The sequence below is a fragment of the Grampus griseus genome (genome assembly GCF_964374135.1).
Source record: "Grampus griseus genome assembly, chromosome: 2".
NCBI lineage: Eukaryota > Metazoa > Chordata > Mammalia > Artiodactyla > Delphinidae > Grampus > Grampus griseus.
The window spans coordinates 111801892-111821851 of NC_139018.1; the positions used below are offsets into that span (position 1 = coordinate 111801892).

Here is a 19960-nt window from a genome sequence, read left to right on the forward strand (position 1 = left end):
ATGAAAAATGCTAGCTAGTTGTTGTTTTAGTGTATATTTATTAATTATGAGTTGGACTTCTTTTCATATTTATATTGTTATCTGTAGAAACGATCTATTCATTTCTACTTCTCTACTGGTTTGCTCTTAGTGATGCATACAACCTGTTAATATAATAAGAAAATCGGAATTTTGTGTCATAGTTTTACAGATATTTTGTCTAGTTTATTATTTGTATTTTGGTGTTTCCATGTAGAAATTTAAAACATTTATAAATCAGATTTACACATTTTTTCTTCGGGTGTCTTTATGTTTTGTGTCTTGCCTTTCCCACTCTGAGATTTTACAAAATTCCTCTGTTCTATTATAGTGTTTTAATGGTTTTACCTTTTGAAAATCAGACTATTTTTCAGAGCAGTTTTAGGCAAAATTAAACAGAAGATAGAGATTTCCCTTATATCACCTATCCCCATACATGTGTAGCCTCCTCCATATCAGCGTCCCCCACCAGAGTGGGATATTTGTTACAATTGATGAGCCTACTTTGATACATCATTATAACCCAAAATCCATAGTTGACCTTTGAGTTCACTCTTGGTATTGTGCATTCTCTGTGTTTGGGTAAGTGTATAGTATCATAAAGAGTAGTTTCAGTGCCCTAAATATCCTCTGTGTTCTGCCTATTCATCCCTCCCCCTAATCCCTGGCAACCATTGATCTTTTTTACTTTCTCCATAGTTTTGCCTTTTCCAGGATGTCATATTGGAATCATATAGTTTGTAGGCTTTTCAGATTGGCTTCTGTCACTTAGTAATATGCATTTAAGGTTCTTCCATGTCTTTTCATGGCTTGATAGCTCATTTAGCTCTGTATAATATTCCATTGTCTGAATGTATCTCAGTTTATTCATTTGCCTATTGAACATTTTGGTTGCCTCCAAGTTTTGGCAATTATGAATAAAGTTTATGTAAACATCCACATGCAAGCGTTTGTGTGGACACAAGTTTTCAGTTCCTTTGAGTAAATACCAGGGAGCACAACTGCTGGATCATATGGTAAGAGTATGTTTAGTTCTATGGAAACTAACTAACTGTCTTCCAAAGTGGCTGTACCGTTTTGTGTTCCCACCAGCAGTGAATGAGAGTTTGTTTCTCCACATCCTCACCAGCATTTGGTGGTGTCAGTGTTCTGAATTTTTACCATTCTAATAGGTGTGTGTAGTAGTCTCATTATTGTGACCTATTATTTTTTAATTAAACTTCTTATTTTTTGATAAATATAAGTAAATATGCAGTTGTAAGAAATAATACAAAGAAATCTAGTTAATGTATTCCTTACTCATATCACTTATAGTAATACCTTTAAAAACTATAGTACAGTATCACAACTAATATACAAATATTGATACAAGATACAGAATGTTTCCATCAACACAATGGTTCCTCATATTGCCCATACAGTCACTTTATAGCCACACCCACTTTCGTCCTGCCTTCACCTCTCCCTAACCACTGATAACCACTGTTCTGTTCTCCATTTTGATAATTTTGTCATTTTAAGAACGTTATATAAATAGAATCAAACTGTACATAATCTTTTGGGATTGACTTTTTTCACTCAGTTCTCCAGAGATTTATCAAGGTTGTTGCATGTATTATTAATTCCTTTTTTTTTTTTTTTTTTTTTTTTTTTTTTTTGCGGTACGCGGGCCTCTCACTGTTGTGGTCTCTCCCGTTGCGGAGCACAGGCTCCGGACGCTCAGGCTCAGCGGACACGGCTCACGGGCCTAGCCGCTCCGCGGCATGTGGGATCTTCCCGGACCGGGGCACGAACCCACGTCTCCTGCATCGGCAGGCGGACTCTCAACCACTGCGCCACCAGGGAAGCCCCATTAATTCCTTTTTATTGCTGAGTAGCACTCCACAGTTTGTTTAACCATTCACCTGTTTAAGAACCTCTTGTTCTTAAACAGGTCAAGCATCTCTTCAGTTTTTGGCTATTACAAACAAAGCTCCTATAAACATTCATTAGTAGGTTTTTGTTTGAACATAAGTTTTCATTTCTCTGGCATAAATGCCCAGGAATGAAACTGCTGTGTTGTATTCAGTTTTATAAGAAACTCCCCACTGTTTTCCAGAGTGGCTGTATCATTTCATATAGCCACCAGAAATATATGAGTTTCTCTGAAACCTTGTAGGCATTTTGTGTTATCACTATTATTTAATGTTTATTTTAAAGTGTACAAATCAGTGGTTTTAGTATATTCATAAAGTCTGACAACCATCACACTATCTAGTTCCAGAATTTCATTGCCCCAGAAGGAAACCCTATGTCTCTCCCCTAACCCCTAGCAAGCACTAATCTGTGTCATGTCTCTATGGATTTTTCTATTCTGGATACTTGATATAATCATACAGTATCCTTTCATTTAACATAATGTTTTCAAAGTTCATCCATATTGTAGCATGTACTAGTACGTTATTACTGCTTATGGCTGAATAATATTCCATTATGTGGATATACCACATTTTGTTTATACATTCATCAGTTTATGGACATTTGGGTTGTTTTCACTTTTTGGCTATTAGAAATAATGCTGTTATATATGTACATGTGGACATATGTTTTAAATTCTCTTGGGTGTATACCTAGGAGCAGAATTGCTGGGTCATATGGTAACTTTATGTATAACTTTTTGAGGGACTTCCAAACTGTTCTCCAAAGGAGTGAACCATTTTACTTTCCCACTAGCAATGTATGAGGTTTCAGTTTTTCCACATCTTTCCTAACAGTTGTCAAAGTCTGCTTTTTTTTATTATAGCCATCCTTGTGAGAGTAAAATGGGTATATCATTGTGGTTTTCACTTGAATTTCTCTAATGTCTAATGATGTCAAGTAACTTTTCATGTGTCTATTTGCCATTTGTATATCATCTTTGAAGGAAAGTCTGTTTAGATCCTTTACAATTTTAAAGTTAGGTTATTTGCCTTTTTATTATTGAGTTATAAGAATTCTTTATATATTTTGGATACTGGTTCCATATTAGATACATAATTTGAAAATATTTTCTTCCATTTTATCTGTTGTATTTTCACTTTTTAAATGGTATTGTTTGCAGCACAAAAGTTTTAAATTTTGATAGTCAAATTTATATTTCCTTTTGCTACTTGTGCTTTGGTGTTATATCTAAGGAACAACTGCCAAATGCAAGGTCCCCCATTCAGTATGACTGGTGTCCTGTTACAAAGAGATAAGAATGCCATGTGAAAACAGAGACACAGAGAGAACACCATGTGAGGACAGAGGCAGAGATTAGAATGCCAAGGATCAACAGGCACCACTGGAGGCAAGGAAGAAGAAAGGAAAGAGTCTACCCAGAGTGTCAGAGGGAGAATAGCCCTGCTAACACCTTGATTTTGGAATTGTAACCTCCAAAACCATGAGAGAATAAATTCCTGTTGTTTAAAACCATCCAGTTTGTGATACTTTAATACAGCAGCCCTAGGAAACTAAAATAGCCAAGGTGTTTAATTTTTTTTTTTTTTGGCTGTGCTGCAGGGCATGTGGGATCTTAGGTCCCCAAACCAGGGATTGAACCTGCACCCCCTGCAGTGGAAGTATGGAGTCTTAACCACTGGACAACCAGGGAAGTCCCTAATTTTTTTTAAAAATAAATTTATTTATTTATTTTTGGCCATGCTGGGTCTTCGTTTCTGCGCACAGGCTTTCTCTAGTTGCGGTGAGCGGGGGCTGCTTTTCATTGCAGTGCGTGGGCTTCTCATTGTGGTGGCTTATCTTGTTGCAGAGCAGATGGGCTCTAGGAGCGTGGGCTTCAGTAGTTGTGGCACACAGGCTCAGTAGTTGTGACCCGCAGGCTCTAGAGCGCAGGCTCAGTAGTTGTGGCACATGGGCTTAGTTGCTCCGCAGCATGTGGGATCTTCCCAGACCAGAGCTTGAACCTGTGTCCCCTGCATTGGCAGGCGGATTCTTAACCACTGCACCACCAGGGAAGCCCCCTAATCTTTTTTTTTAACATATTGCTTAATTCTATATGCTAATAATATTCATTAAGGATTTCTGCATCTATATTAATGAAAACTATTGGCCTGTAGTTTTCTTCTTTGTGTGTGTGTGTGTGTGTGTGTGTGTGTGTGTACTGTCCTTGTCTACAAGTTTTGGTATCAGGGTAATATTGGCTTCATCAAATGAGTTGGGAGTGTTTCTCTTTCTTCTATTTTCTGGAAAAGATTGCGTAAATTGGTGTTAATTCTTTCAACATTTGGTAGAATTCTCTAGTGTACCCTTAGTTTTCCATTGTCTGAAAATACCTTCATTTCCCCTTCCTTTCTTTTTTTTCTAAATTTATTGATTTTTTATTTTTGGTTGTGTTGGGTCTTCGTTGCTGCGTGCAGGCTCTCTCTCATTGCAGCGAGTGGGGGCTACTCTTCCCTGCAGCGTGCGGGCTTCTCATTGTTGTGGCTTCCCCTGTTGTGGAGCACAGGCTCTAGGCACACAGGCTTCAGTAGTTGTGGCTCACGGGCTCAGTAGTTGTGGGCTCCACGGCATGTGGGATCTTCCCGAGCCTGGGATCAAACCCGTCCCCCCTGCATTGGCAGGCGGATTCCTAACCACTGTGCCACCAGGGAAGCCTCCCCTTCATTTCTAAAGGATATTTTTGCTGGACATAGGCTTCTGGATTGATAGTTTATTTTCTCTCATCACTTGAAAAATGTACTGCTTTTTTCCTGCCTCCATGGTTTTTGATGAGAAATCCACTGTCATTTGTTTTGTTTTTTCTTAGGGTAAGATGTCACTTCTTTCTCACTGCTTTCAAGGGTTTTTCTTTCACTTTAATTTTGAGAAGTTTGCCTATAATATGTCTTTGTGTGGATTATTTTGGATTTATCCTGTTTGGAATTTGTTCAGATTCTTGAATCTATAGGTTTATGGGTTTTGCCAGATTTGAGAACTTTTCATTCATTATTTCTTTGAGTACTTTTTCAACTCTACCTTCTTCTCTTTTTCTAGGACTCCAATGACAGGCATGCTAGATCTTCTATTATAGTATCATGGGTCCTGGGGCTCTCTCCATTTATTTTTTGTTTACTTTCTCATTCAGATTTGGATAATTTCTATTATTCTGCCTTCAAGTTTACTTTTTCTTTCCTCTGTTCCCCACCCCCTGCCCCACATTCTTCTGTTGAGACCATTCACAGAGCTTTTTGTTTCAGTTATTTTCTAATTCTAAAATTTTCATTTGGTACTCCTTTATATCTTCTAATTCTTTGCTAAGACTCTATTTCTTTGGGGAGATTTTATACTTTTTCATTGATATCAATCATGTTTATAATGTTCATTGAAGCATTTTTATGATGACTGCTTTAACATCTTTATCATATAATTCTAACATCTCTGTTATCTTGGTGTTGACATCAGTTGATTATCATTCCTGCTGGGTAGTGGTGAAAGTTCTGACTGTCCACTAGGCCTCCTCTGATACCACGGTAGTGGTGAGCAAGAAGGATGACTTATTATTGCTGAACGGAGATGGAAGTCCAGGCTCTCCATATGGTCTCCACTAACATGTAGTGGGGGATTCAGTACACCCAACAGGGATGAAAGTTCTGGCTTCTTACTCAGCCTTCTCTGACACCACGCTGGTGAGGGCAGCATCCCTACTTGGCTTTTGCTAGTGGAGATGGTTGGATTGGAGGTCACAGTTTTTCTGTACTATTTGGCTGGAATAGAGTGGTTACTGGCTAAAAGTTTTCTAAATTGCTAGCCTGCCCCTTCCAGATCCTTTGGCTAAAGAGAGTGGCTTTTATGAGATTTTTATGTATGTGCCTTCTCCTGTTTCTGGGTTGTCAGCTTCTTTAGCTCCAAGTCTGGGATATATGAGGAAAAGAAAGAAATCTGGAGAATGCAGTACCATGTCATTTCTTGGGTTCAGAGGTCTTTAGCCAGTATACCTTTTTTTTGGTCCACCTTTTAGAGTCTACTTATGTCTGTTTTATATATGATGTCCAGGGATTTTAGTTGTGTTTAAGAGTTTGTACTTTATCCTAAAGACAATAAGAATATTTTTAAAGATTTTAAGCATTTTTAACAAATCATTCTATTTGGCTGCAGTGTAGATAAAGGATAGGAAGGAACAAGACTGGAAGTAGAGGCCAGTTAGGAGACTTATAGGAATCTGGTGAAAGATGATGATGTTCTGGATTTGGATGGTAACAGAGGAAGTAGAAATAAGTAGTTGAATTTGAGAGATATTTAGGAATTAGGAATCAATAGAATTTGGTGATTGATGTACAAGACAAAGCAAGGAGTCAGGAATGATTTCTATGTTTCTGACTTGAGCCATTGGGTACATGGTAGTGTACTTTGTTTTTTTAATAGCATTTATCATAATTATAATTTTATAGTTATTTGTATAATTATTTGTTTAATGTTTGTCTCCCCTCACCAGACTAAGTCTAGGAGAGCAGGGGCCATGAGAGTTTTGTTCATTGCTGTAATCCTAGCACTTAGCACAATGCCTGGCCCATAATTATATGTTCAGTAAGTATTAATGTATTACACTATATTTAAGAGGAAGCATGTTTATGGGTGAGATGATTTTGGAAATGTTATTTTTGAATACATTAAATTTAAGATGCCTATGAGACGTGTTCCAGTTAGATATATTGGTCTAGAGCTTAAGAAATAGCTCTAAATAAGTATTTGGGAGCTATCTGCATATAAATGGAAATTTAAGCCATTGATGTGGGGGGATTCTCTATATAGTATATAGGGAAGAGAAGAAGACCTAGAGCTAAGGCTTAAGGAACTCTAATTTAAAGAGACAAATAAGGAAAAGGAGCTCCTAAAGCAACTGGGGGTAAGAATAGAGAAGTAGAAGGTATACTAGGAAAAGTATAGTTATATAGAAGCCAAAGGCAAAATATTTAAAGAAAGAAGGAGGAGTTAACACTGTTGTAACTGAGAAATTGAGCAAGATAAAGTCTGAAAATCATCTACCCAATTAGGGCAAAAATGGTTGTGGTAGAGGTGTTGATGAGGAAGGCATATTGGAAGAGTAAGTTGAGATAAGAAAATGGAAATAGAAAATGTAGACAATTCATGAAGTATTTAACTGACTAGAATGAGAAAAAAAGATGATATCTGGAGGGGAAAGTAAAACCCAGGGAAACTATTTGTTTGTTATTTTCAGATAGGTGAGACTAAGTCATGTTTAGGAGCTGATGAGAAGGAGCCAGTAGAAAAGGAGAGGTTGAAGATAGTTAATGGAACAAATGAGATCCAGAGCACTGGTAGAGGATTTTTACTTTAGATGAAAAGATTTAACATCTCCTTTATTGCAATAGGAGGGAAGGAGAAAGAATGGGTTGAGATAAAGGTGGGCTTATAGGTTCGGTAGCAAAAAACTGAGGGAATTCCAGATTGTAGCTTCTATTTTTTTTTAGTGTAGCTTCTATTGTCTTTTTTAGTGATGTAGAATACCTGTTGATATTGAGTGAGTTAGAAGGTTTAAAAGCAATAGCATATGTGAAGGGACTAGTACATACTAAGTGCTTAATAAATGATAACTTTGTGTTACTTGCAGCTTTAAAGAGGTTTTCTATGGTTATATAGGGCCAGTGCCGTATAGCGTGATTTGAGAACATTCAAAATATCTCCTTTATATTCTGGCAAAGTGCTTGAAACTCTATTTTGAGAAAATGTTTACATTGGATTAAGGTATTTTAAGATACTGTTTTATGTGTTCATATTTTGGTGAAATATATATATATATATATTTTTTTTTTTTTTTTTTTTGTCACACCACATGACATGTGGGATCTTAGTTCCCTGACCAGGGAGCGAACCTGTGCCCCCTGCAGTGGAAGCTTGGAGCTTGGAGTCTTAACCAATGGACCACCAGGGAAGTCCCAGTGTTAGCTCTTTTTGTTTGTTCATTTGAAAATTCTTTCTTTAGTCCTTGCTTTCCAAGGTGCATATGATAGTGTAAATTTTATTAAGAGTTTTGTAGTATGAGCTCTTATATTTAGGTCACTGATCCATTTTGAGTTAATTTTTGTATGTGGTGTGGGGTAGAAGTTGAACTTTCTTCTTTTGCATGTGGATATCCAGTTGTCCCAGCACCATTTGTTGAAGAGACTATTTTTCCCCAATGAATGGTCTTGCACCAATGTTGAAAATCAACTGGAATAGATAAATGAGTTTATTTCTGGACTCTCAATTCTATTCCATTGATCTATATGTTTATTCCTATGCTATTATGACACTATTTTGGTTACTGTAGATTTGTAGTAAGTTTTGAAATGGGAAATGTGAGTCCCCCAACTTTGTTTTTCTTTTTTAAGATTGTTTTTGCTATTCAGGGCACCTTGTAATTCCATATGAATTTGAGAACTGGCTTTTTCATTCCTGAAAAAAAATGGCTGTTTGAATTTTAAAAGGGATTGCATTGAATCTGTAGATATCTTTGGGTAGTATTTCTGTCTTGAAATAGCAATATTCCATCAACAAAGGATGATTTTTTTTATTTAGGTTTTCTTTAATGCCTTTTAACAATGTTTTGTATATTTTAGTGTAAAAGCCTTTCACCTCTTCGGATAAATTTTTTCCCAGGTACTTCATTCTTTTGAATGCTATTGTAAATGGATTTGTTTTCAACTTGTTCATTGCTGATGTATAGAAACACGACTGATTTTGTTGGTGTTGACCTTCTACTGTGCAACTTTTCTGAATTTATTTGTTAGTTATAGTAGCTGTTTTGTGGATTATTTGAGATTTCTATATATAGGATCATGTCGTCTGCAAATACAGATAGGTTGACTTCTTTTCCTTCTGGGTGCATTTAATTTCTTTTTCTTGCTTAATTACTCTGACTAGAACTTCCAGTAAATGTTGAATAGCAATGGTGATGATGATGATGATGAAGTGATCATCTTTATCTACTCCCTGATCTTAAGGAGAAAGCTTTCAGTGTTTCACCATTGAGTATGATGCTAGTTGTGGGGTTTTTATAAATGCCCTTTATCATGTTGAGAAAGTTCCAATCAGTTCTAGTTTTTGAGTGTTTTTATCATGAAAGGGTGTTTGAGTTTTGTCAAATGCTTTTTCTGCATCAGTTGAGATGATAACATGGTTCTTTCATTTATTTTATTAATGTGGTGTATAACACTGATTGATTTTCTTATGTTGATCCACACTTGCATTCTTGGGATATATCCTGCTTGGACATGGTGTCTGATCTTTTTAATATGCTGCTGGATTCTGTTTGCTAGTATTTTGCTAAGGATTTTTGCACCTACATTCATAAAGGATATTGAGCCATGATTTCTTTTCTTGTAATGTGTTTATCTGACCTCATAGAATGAATTAGGAGGTATTCCCTCCTTTTCTTTTTTTTTTGGAAGAGTTGTGAAAGATTGTCGTTAATTTTTCTTTAAATCTTTCGTAGATTCACTCGTAAAGCCATCTGGTCCTGAACTTTTCTTTCTTGGGAGGTTTTTGATTACTGATTAAATCTGTATTGGTTATAGGTCTGTCAAGATTTTCTATTTCTTCTTGAGTCTGTTTTTGGTATCTGTGTTTCTAAGAACTTGTCCATTTCATCTAGGTCTAATTTGTTGGCATACAATGGTTCATAGTATTCTCTTATAATTATTTTTATTTCTGTAAAGTAGGTAGTAATGTCCTTATTTTCATTTCTGATTTTAGTTATTTGAATCTTCTCATTCTCCTTCTGTGTCCTTCTAGCTAAAGGTTTGTCAATTTTGTTGATTTTTTCAGAGGACTAACTTTATTTTCATCGATTCTATTTTCCTATTCTCTAAGTCTGTTATCTTCACTCTAATATTTATTATTTCCTTCCTCCTTTTAGCTTTGTGTTGACCGTGTTCTCCTTTTTCTAGTTCTTTAAGGTGTAATTTTATTTTTAAGAGTTCAGCTTTTTATTGAACGTGTTACTGAAGAGGTTTAGTCAAAAAGACCAAAGCCCACGTCATCATCAGACTCTTCAGATTCTTCTTTCTTTTATTCCACTTACTCTACTCAGCTGGGGCAGCAGTGGTGGAGGGGGAAGGACCTCCTGCTAGTGCATCACCAGCTGCTGGGGCAGGTCCACCTGCCCCCACATTGCAGATGAGGTTCCCGATGTTGACATTGGCCAAAGCCTTTGAAAACAAGCCTGGCCAGAAAGGTTCAACATTTACACCAGCTGCTTTAATGAGGACATTGATCTTATCCTCTGTGACCGTCACCTCATCGTCGTGCAGGATGAGGGCTGAGTAGATGCAGGCGAGCTCCGAGACGGAGGCCATGGTGCGGGCCAGTGCTAGGCAGGGGCTGCCAGGCGCAGTGCTAGTCGCCGGATGAAGTGAGGGCCTCACCCCAATGCAGCCTTAGCTTCCTTGGAAGGACCGAGCACCTTAGCGGCAGCTGAGGAAAGGGCTAAGGTGTAATGTTAAATAATTATTATTATTTTTTATTTTTTGGCTGCATCACGCGGCATGTGGGATCCTAGTTCCCCGATCAGGGGTGGAACCCATGTCCCCTGCATTGGAAGCACGGGCACCAGGGAAGCCCCTAAATTATTTATTCCAGATGTTTCTTTTTATTTTTTTATTAATTAATTAATTTTTATTTTTGGCTGCGTTGGGTCTTTGTTGCTGCGCACGGGCTTTGTCTAGTTGTGGCGAGCAGGGGCTACTCTTTGTTGTGGTGTGCAGGCTTCTCATTGCGGTGGCTTCTCTTTGTTGCGGAGCATGGGCTCTAGGTGTGCGGGCTTCAGTAGTTGTGGCACACAGACTCAGTAGTTGTAGCTCGCAGGCTTTAGAGCGCAAGCTCAGTAGCCGTGGTGCATGGGCTCAGTTGCTCCACAGCATGTGGGATCCGTCCAGACCAGGGCTCAAACCCACGTTCCCTGCACTGGCAGGTGGACCCTCAACCACTGCGCCACCAGGGAAGTCCTCTTCTTTTTAATGCAGGTATTTACTGCTATAAATTTCCCTCTCAGCACTGCTTTCATGGCATCCAAGACATTTTGGTATATTGTATGTTCATTTTCATTCGTCTCTAAGTATTTTTTACTTTCCCTTGTAATTTCTTCTTTGATCCATTGGTTGTTTGAAAGTGCATAGTATAATTTCCCCATATTGGTGAATTTTCCAGTTTTACTTCTGTTATTGATTTCTTGTTCTTTTCTATTGTGTTTGGAGATAATATTTTGAATGATTTCAATCTTTTAAAATTTACTGAGACTTTTTTTTTGTGGACTGATATATTGTCTACTTTGGTGAGTGTTCTATGTGCACTTGAGAAGAACAGATATTTTGCTGTTGTTGGGTGGAATATCCTATATATGTCTGTTAGGTCTAGTTTGATTATAGTGTTGTTCAAGTTTCTTTCTGTTCTATTTCCTTATTAATCTTCTATTTAGATGCTTAATACATTATTGTAAGTGGGATATTGAAGTCTCTATTATTATTCATTCTATTCCTTCAACATTTTCACCATATATTTGGGAGCTCTGGTATTTTGTGTGTATATATTTATAATTGTTATATCTTCTTGACGAATTGACCCTTTTGTGAATATATGTTCTGCTTTTTCTCTTGTAACAGTTTTTCAATTAAAGTCTATTTTATCTGATAGCAGATAGCGGCCCACATTTCTTTTGGTTACTGTTTGCATGGAATATCTTTTTATATTCTTTTACTTTCAACATATGTATGCCTTTAGATCTAAAGTGAATCTTTTTTGACAGCATATAATTGGATCCTGTTTGTTTGTTTTCACTCATTCTACCAATCTCTGCATTTTGGTTGGAGAATATAATCCACTTACATTTAAAGCAATTACTGATAAGGAAGGACTTACTTCTGCTATTTTGCTATTTTCTGTATGTCTAATATCTTTTTGTCTCTTATTCCCTCTACTACTCTTTTCTTTTGTGTTTAGTTGATTTTTGTAGTGAACTTTTTTGATTCACTTCTAATTTCCCTTTGTGTATAATTTTTAGATATTTTCTTAGTAGTTATAAAAGGGATTACATATAACATATTAAATTTATAATGATCTAGTTTAAATTGATACCAACTTCAACAGCATACAAAAACTCTGCTCTTATAGAGCTCTGTCTTCACCCCTTTATGTTAATGTTGTTACAAATCACATCTTTATACACTGTGTGCTCAATAATAGATTTATAGTTTTTAAAATGCATTTTCTTTTAATCATGTAGGAAATAAAAAGTGGAGTTAGAAACTAAAACTACAGTAATGCTGGCTTTCATGATTACCCATGTAGTTACTTATACTGGAGACCTATGTTTCTTTTTTTTTTTTTTTTTTGCGGTACGCAGGCCTCTCACTGTTGTGGCCTCTCCCATTGTGGAGCACAGGCTCTGGAGGCGCAGGCTTAGCAGCCATGGCTCACGGACCCAGCCGCTCCACGGCATGTGGGATCATCCCAGACCGGGACACGAACCCACGTCCCCTGCATCAGCAGGCGGACTCTCAACCACTGTGCCACCAGGGAAGCCCCCTATATTTCTTCATACAGCTTTGTGTTACTAACAACTGTCCTTTTATTTCAACTTGAAAGACTCCCTTTAGCATTTCTTGTTGGTCACATCTACTGATAAGGAATTCCCTCAGCTTTTATCTGTGAATGCCTTAATTTCTCCCTCATTTTTGAAGGATAATTTTGCCACACGTAGAATTCTCGATTGACAGCTCTTTTTCTTTCAGTACTTAATTATGTCATCCCACTGCCTTTGGCTCCATGGTTTCTTCTAAGAAATAGGCTGCTAATCTTATTCAGGATCTATTGTACATAATAAGTCACTTCTCTCTTGCTGCTTTTAAGATTCTCTCTTTGTCTTTCAACAGTTTGATTATGTCTCAGTGTCTTAATCTGTTGGGCTGCTATAACAGAATGCCATAGATTACATGGCTTAAAAACAACAGAAATTTATTTCTCACAGTTCTGGAGGCTGGGAAGTCCAAGATCACGGTGCTGGCAGATTCACTCTCTGGTGAGAGTCTGCTTCTGGTTCATAGACAGCCATCTTCTCACTGTGTCCTCACATGGCAGAAGAGGCAAGAGAGTTCTCAGAGTTCTCTTTTATAAAGGCATTAATCCCATTCATGAGGGAAAAGCTCTCATGACCTAATCACCTACCATAGGCCCCACCTCCTAATACCATCACATTGGGGGTTAGGATTTCAACATGAATTTGGAGAAGGTGGGGACACAAACATTCATTCTATAGCACTTAGTATGGATCTCTTTGAGTTTATCATACCTGGAGGTCATTGAGCTTCTTGGATATGAAGATCCATGTCTTTAATAAAATTTGGCGAGTATTCAGCCATTATTTCTTCAAATATTCTTTCTACTTCTTTCTTTTTCTCACATCCTACTAGGACTCCCAAAATGTGTGTATTGGTACATTTGATGGTGTCCCATGGGTCCATTAGGCTTTGTTCACTTTCCTTTATACTTTTTATTTCTGTTCTTCAGACTTTTATAATTTCGATAATCTTATCTTCAGGTTCATTAATTCTTCTGCCTGTTCAGAGCTGTTGAACCTCTCTAGTGAATTTCTCATTTAAGTATCATACCTTTCAGCTCCAGAATTTCTGTTTGGTTCCTTTTCATAATTTGTATCTCTTTATTGGTATTCTCATTTTGTTCTTTATTTTCCTACTTTCTTTTAGTTCTTTGACCATGGTTTCCTTTAGCTCTCTGATCATATTAAAGATAATTGATATAAAGTCTATGTCTTTTTGTCCAATGCCTGGATTTACTGCTTCTTTGTATGTCTTGTGACTTTTGTTGAAAACTGAACATTTGAATATTACAATGTGGAAACTTTGGAAATTAAATCTCCTCTTCCCCAGGATTTGCCATTTTGGATTGTCTCTTTGAAGCTTCAGTCACCTATGGTTTAGTGACTTTTCCAAATTATTTTTTCAAAGATTATATTCCTTGCCATGTTTTGTTGTTGAAGTCTACATTCCTTTAGCTTATGGTTAGCTAGTGTTTTGACAGAGATTTCCTTGAATATTAGGAGCTAAAAACAAACAAACAAACAAACAAGCAAACCACCTCTCCTAGTCTTCACAGATTAGCTCTGTGCTGGGGCAAGCTGTTTAGCCTTAGCCTTCGCTTCTTGCTTGTACCAATTCTAGAAATTAGCCAGAAGTGAAGGTTTAGGATCTTCTCAGGTCTTTTCTAAGTATGTGTGTGATTTTCTAAATTCCCCAACATACTTAGAAACTTCCCTTCTTTGGCCAGCTTGCCACCATCATCTTGGATCCTCCACATCTACTCCACAACTCTTTTGTTTTTAGCTGCCTACTTCAACCCAAAATTCCAGCACCTTCCAGCTCTCCAACCCAATTCTACATCAAGCTCTGAGTCCTTCACAGGTCAAAATGCATCAAGAGACCCTGATAAATATTTGTCAGTCTCCTCAGGGTCTGTATTTAGCAGCACAAAGAACTGGCAGTAGCTTTGGCTCTGTAGATTTTGGGGGGTTTTTGGTTTTTAATATAATTATTTTAGGCAGAGTACCTCTCCCACTATGGAAAGAGAATTTTCCTTCTCTGTGGAGCGTGTTCCATGAGTCATGGGAAGGGCCTGGTCTCCCATTTGCATCTCTAACTGTAGCAGGGGTGAGCAACTTCACCATTTCAACATTGGCTAGAAAACTAATACTAAATTAGCCCACTCAGGAGCAAAGGCAGGGTTTACTGCCAAATACCTCGGCTGCTCTGGACATCTCTGTGTTCTTCCTTTGAAGGAATGACTAGGAGTCTGGAGGCAGGCTTCTGGATTTGTCTCTACTAGAGTGGGTTGGGGTTCCTTATATCCTTATTCAGCTCTGCAGGAGTGAGCTGAGCAGGCAACTAACCCCGGTGGCCAGTTCCATTGACTGGGCTTCCTCAGTCCTGGGTACTTTGTCCCTATGTAGGTGGCAGGAGATGGGGATAGGGCCAAACTTCTTACAAACTTCCCAGCGGTCACTGACATTTCTTGAAGGAGGCAGGGGTTGTCAGATGAGTTTTCTGGTCTGGGTCACCAAGACAGGGTCTGGAGGATGTGTCAACCAGTAGCCTTTGGGCTTCACTTTCAGTCACAAAACAGCCTCCCCTGCCCAGGTTTCATAGATCTGTTCCCGTGTGGTGGTGAAAATCAACGTGACCTTCAGAAAGCCTAAAATATTACAACTTGTGAACACAGGAGGATGCCCTAACCCACCAGCACACAAGAGCATTTTTAAAAAACATTAAAATGTTTTCAACTGCGAAATTTCTTAGACTCTCAGTGTGTTAAAATTGGAGGAGATCTACGAGCTAGGCTGAACCCAGCCCCTCACTTTACAGATGATGAGACAGAGGTCACAAGAGGGGAGGCCTTGCTCAGGGTCACCCTGAAAGCCAGTGGCACAACCAGGACTGCCCCAAGTCCACCCACTGCCCTCACCACCAGTTTGGGGACGAAGGTCCGCACATTATCCTTTTCTTATTCTTGCTTCTCCTCAGAGCTCATCTTTTGTTTTTTTTTTTGTTTGTTTGTTTTTGCGGGACGCGGGCCTCTCACTGCTGTGGCCTCTCCCGTTGCGGAGCACAGGCTCCGGATGCGCAGGTTCAGTGGCCACGGCTCACGGGCCCAGTCGCTCCGCGGCATGTGAGATCTTCCCGGACCGGGGCACGAACCCGCGTCCCTTGCATCGGCAGGCGGACTCTCAACCACTGCGCCACCAGGGAAGCCCAGAGCTCATCTTTTGAATTCTGTGCCCTTGTTCCTTCTTATCTAGTCCCACTACCACTGCCTTAGTTAAGGCCTCTTGTCCTCTTGCCAGGATGGTGATGATGGTAATAATAATATTAATGATAGCAGCAGCTGACACTGACTGAGCCCTTACTGCTCACCAGACCCTGTTCTAAACTTTACGAGTATGAACACTTTAAAATCTAACAGCCCTTTGAGGGAGATACTAGTATCACTGTCATCTTATAGATGAAGAAACTGCGGCACAGAAAAGCACAAGGTCATAGAGCTGGTAAGTGGTGGAGCCAGATTTGAATTTGGGCAGTTTGACTCTGGAGTTCATGCTCTCAACCATTTGATTAAACTGCCTTTAGGGGATATTAGCATAATGGGTAACAATTACTACCCCATTTTACAGACCAAGAAACTGTCTTGGTGAGATTAAGCAAGGGCACAAGGCTAGTAAGGAGCAGAGCTGGTTCTCAGGCCAAAGCCGTGGCTCTTAAACACCAGTTATACCTCTTCTTGTCATCATGACCACCCTGCCCCCATCAAACTGACAAAATCTAAGCCTCCAACAGGAAGGCCAAGAAGCAGTATTTTTAACAAACAAATTTAAGAACAACTGGTATCAGGAGTTTGGGATTGACATGTACACACTGCTGTATTTAATATGGATAACCAACAAGGACCTACTGTATAGCACTGGGAACTCTGCTCACTATTCTGTAATAACCTAAATGGGAAAAGAATTTGAAAAAGAATAGATACATGTATATGTGTAACTGAATCACTTTGCTGTATACGTGAAACTATCACAACAGTGTTAATCAACTATACTCCAATATAAAATAAAAAGTTAAAAAAAAAAAAGAACCACTGGTATCAATGGTATCAAGATTAAGGGACTTTGGAATCAAACAGTACAGAGCGTGGAATCCTGGGCCTATCACTTTAACCCCTTTAAGCTTCATTTCTCTCTTCTCTAAAAAGGAATATTAGTTATTTTAAACCATAGCTAGTATTTATCACCTGCTCACTGTTGCCCAGGCCCAGTGCCTCACATGCAGTTTCAACTGATCACAGTGCTGTCCCACCAGGTTGTGGTGGCAGTTAAATGAGATAACACCAAGTGTTGACCCGGCATGGACTCAGGCTCAGCAGATAAGAGCTATAATCTTAGCCACGATGATAGCTCTCCGTCCATTTTGTGTCTGCCCCTTCTGGATAGGAAGATTCTCACAGTTATGATGTGTGTCTTACTCATTTCTGTGTCTGACCAGGGTCTGGCTCGTAGCCGGTGTCCAGTCAATCTGTAGAAATCTGTTGACACAAAGGCCGAGAGCATGTCCTCTGCTTGCTTCCAAGCCCTTAATGATTTTTTGGCTGAAATGAGCCTCTTGCTTTTCATTTTGTTCCAACTGTTCCCAGTTCTTCCATGAACCTGAGCTATACATGCTTCAGTGATTGTGTTTTTGCTTTAGGGATCAGGGACAGCATAGGGTGGATTTTTGAAGATTTTGCAGACGAGGATAGAAAACCCAGGCAGCTTGGACCAGCCACTGTCACAGTGTAACGGAAGATGTGAGCTGACACACTGGTGGCCAAGGTGGGCGGTGATCTCTCCAAACTTTTCCGTCTGCATCTGAAGTCTCATGAGGCTCATCACTGCGGCTATGGGAGTGTTTCTCTTGATGTCACCCATAAAGTGGGGTGACCACTGCCTTCCTACATCACAGGGTCACTGTGAAGATCAAATCAAATGACCACATGCTTGTGGAGGCTTTTGCTAACTGTAAAGCTTTGTACTGGGGCTAGGCCTTGGTCAGGTGGGCGTTTGGTTCTCAGTGAGTTGCCCCTCCCCTTGGTGGAGACGTCCCTCTCCCAGGACCCAGGGCCTTACCTTCTCATTGTTCTCTTCTCCTACGCCTCTGTTCATTCAGCTCAAGCCAGGCTGGGCTTTCCTGACTTGCTTCTGAATTCTTTCAGACCCACCTTCCTTATCTTTGCCCCCTTGCTTTCAAATTCTTAGCTGACATTTTAATTTTTCTACAGAAACCAGAGTCTTTCCAGCATTTCCATCTTACTTTAGCAGTGCACTGTGTCTGCTGGTAAGTCTTATTTGGCAGTCCTGGCTCATGGACCACTGCCTGAGCATGCAGCTGTCTGATAAGCTCTTAGCCATGTGGGGGAGGTCGTCTGTTCCTGTCTTCATCACACACATGCAAGCCTCCTGTCTCCCGGAGCATCCTGTCACATTGCTTGTCCCAAGCCCAGATCTCGCCTTTCAACAGAACCTCATTCAGTCTGTTTCCTTACTGACCTCATGTCATTCCATCAGCATGATCTTCTGGTCCCTTGGTGGCCCTCTGAGTCACTCCAGCTGATGGGATATAACCCAGACTTCTGAGGAACTGAACCTGCTGCTGGTGCCAAGAGCTAACAGGCAGGGAGCTGTGAGTGGGACTTGTGCCTGGGACACCTCGGTATAGACACAGCAGGTCCCACAGGAGGATCTGTTCCCTGCCAGTTGCCCTCAGAAGTCCTGGGCAAAGGCTTGAAGGGCAAGGATCACTAGTGTCCAAGTAGGGGGACCAACTGTCCCAGCTAGCCGGGATCCAGGAGTTTTGCGGGGCACAGGCCATTCAGTGCCAAACAGAGAAAGTCCTGGTCTTCCTGTGTCTGGGACAGTTCAGCCTCAAGAGGACAAAAGGGGGTCCTTTCACTTCGATTTGGATTTGAGGCCCCTTGATTTTTCAAGGCTCCCTTGATTTTCCTCAGCTGATGAGAGTATGAACAGTGGTTTTGCCTGAGCCTGAAAGCTCTGTCCCTGTCCAGGTGAACGATGACAAGAGGCAGGCCCAGGCAAGCCCTTGCTGGCCCTCAGCAACCTGCCTGATGATGTGGGGAAGTGAGACTCATACACGGGGAGAACAGAGAAAGAGCATGTCTGTTTAAGCTAAGGTGGCAAGGCTCCATCAAGACAAGAGAAACCCCAGGAAATAATGATACAGCCCATTATCGGGTAAGTTAGCTGTTGACCAACGATGCCCATCTATGGGGTCCTGCAGAATGTACAAATCAGACCTTTTCTTCAGGTGAACACGGTGGGGGAAGGATTTGGAAATGAGTCCTCGATTTAATGCATCTGCTTCCGAGGCCCCTTGCTCCCCTGCCACCACTCAATGCGTACACGCATATACACGCACACGCAGCCAGCCTCTCCCCCACTCCTACACATCCCCGCAGGCCCTTGACCCTTGCTGCTCCTGTGTCCGGACCGTGGCCCCCGCTGGGCTTCCAGATCCACAAAGGGAGCTGAGTCTCTTGGGCGGTGACTTTCAGCCCTAACAGCATCGCTGGCCTCACAGATGTCCTCATGTAGCCCTTTGGTGGCTGAGGGATTGCTGTATCTGTCCCCCTGCCCTAATCATTCCAGGAGCAAGTACCAGATAGCTAGGGACAGCCCCTGTGCCCCAGAGCCTGCTAGAATTATTCAAACAGGCCAGTCCTAAGCCTGCTTACCCTGCCTCACCCATCCTTCCCATGGAAACTGCAATAAAGGCTCTTGCCCAGTTTCCTCTGCTCTCTCTGTCCTGACTGGCCCTGGTGTTACCCAGTGTGGCCCTGCGAGGTGTGGGGTGCCTCCTGTTTCTAGGGATCTGTGAGTATAACACTCTTCTTCCTTTGTGACAGTTGTCTCTATGTCTGCATGTCTTACCTTACCTGACAAAACAAATATCAGGTAGCTTTATCATGGTCAGGCACACACCTAAGCACTCACTGTACATGGATCATCTCATTAAATCTCAGCACAGTCTGTGAGGCGGGTGCTATTATATTTTGCAGATGAGGAAACGGAGACCTGAGTACACGCAATTAAAATAACAGAGGCAGGATTAAGAATTCAGGCATGCCAATCTGAAAGGCTGCACTCCCAACCTCCACTCTGATCTGCCTCAATTATTATTGAGTAGTTGCCTTATTATTTTTATTACATTAGCAGGCAGGGGCAGGGCAGTCTGGTGTCCCCATAAGCTCCCATGTGAGGGCAGAGGTCAGGTGGGAGAGCTGAGCCGTGTCTCTGGTCCTGGTCCTAAGCAGCCCCACTTGAGAGCTATAAAGGGCTCACGGAAGAGCTGGATCCTAGGTGGGAGGCAACCTTCTGGAGCAACCTGTCTTGATGGATTTG

At 40.4% G+C, this 19960-nt stretch overlaps 2 pseudogenes across 2 annotated transcripts in view; one reads left to right on the plus strand and one right to left on the minus strand.

Annotated features, from left to right (window-relative positions):
- Nucleotides 1-9963: 9963 nt before the first annotated feature.
- On the minus strand, nucleotides 9964-10414 carry LOC309817776 (large ribosomal subunit protein P1-like; annotated as a pseudogene). Its single transcript has one exon. The product of its transcript is annotated as a large ribosomal subunit protein P1-like (transcript).
- A 7696-nt stretch (nucleotides 10415-18110) lies between these two features.
- Nucleotides 18111-19960, plus strand: part of LOC309819301 (NADPH oxidase 5-like) — a 39156-nt pseudogene continuing 37306 nt past the window's right edge. The window contains exons 1-2 of the transcript in view: nucleotides 18111-18254; nucleotides 18607-18679. The product of the transcript in view is annotated as an NADPH oxidase 5-like (transcript). The remainder of the gene's footprint in view (nucleotides 18255-18606; nucleotides 18680-19960) is intronic.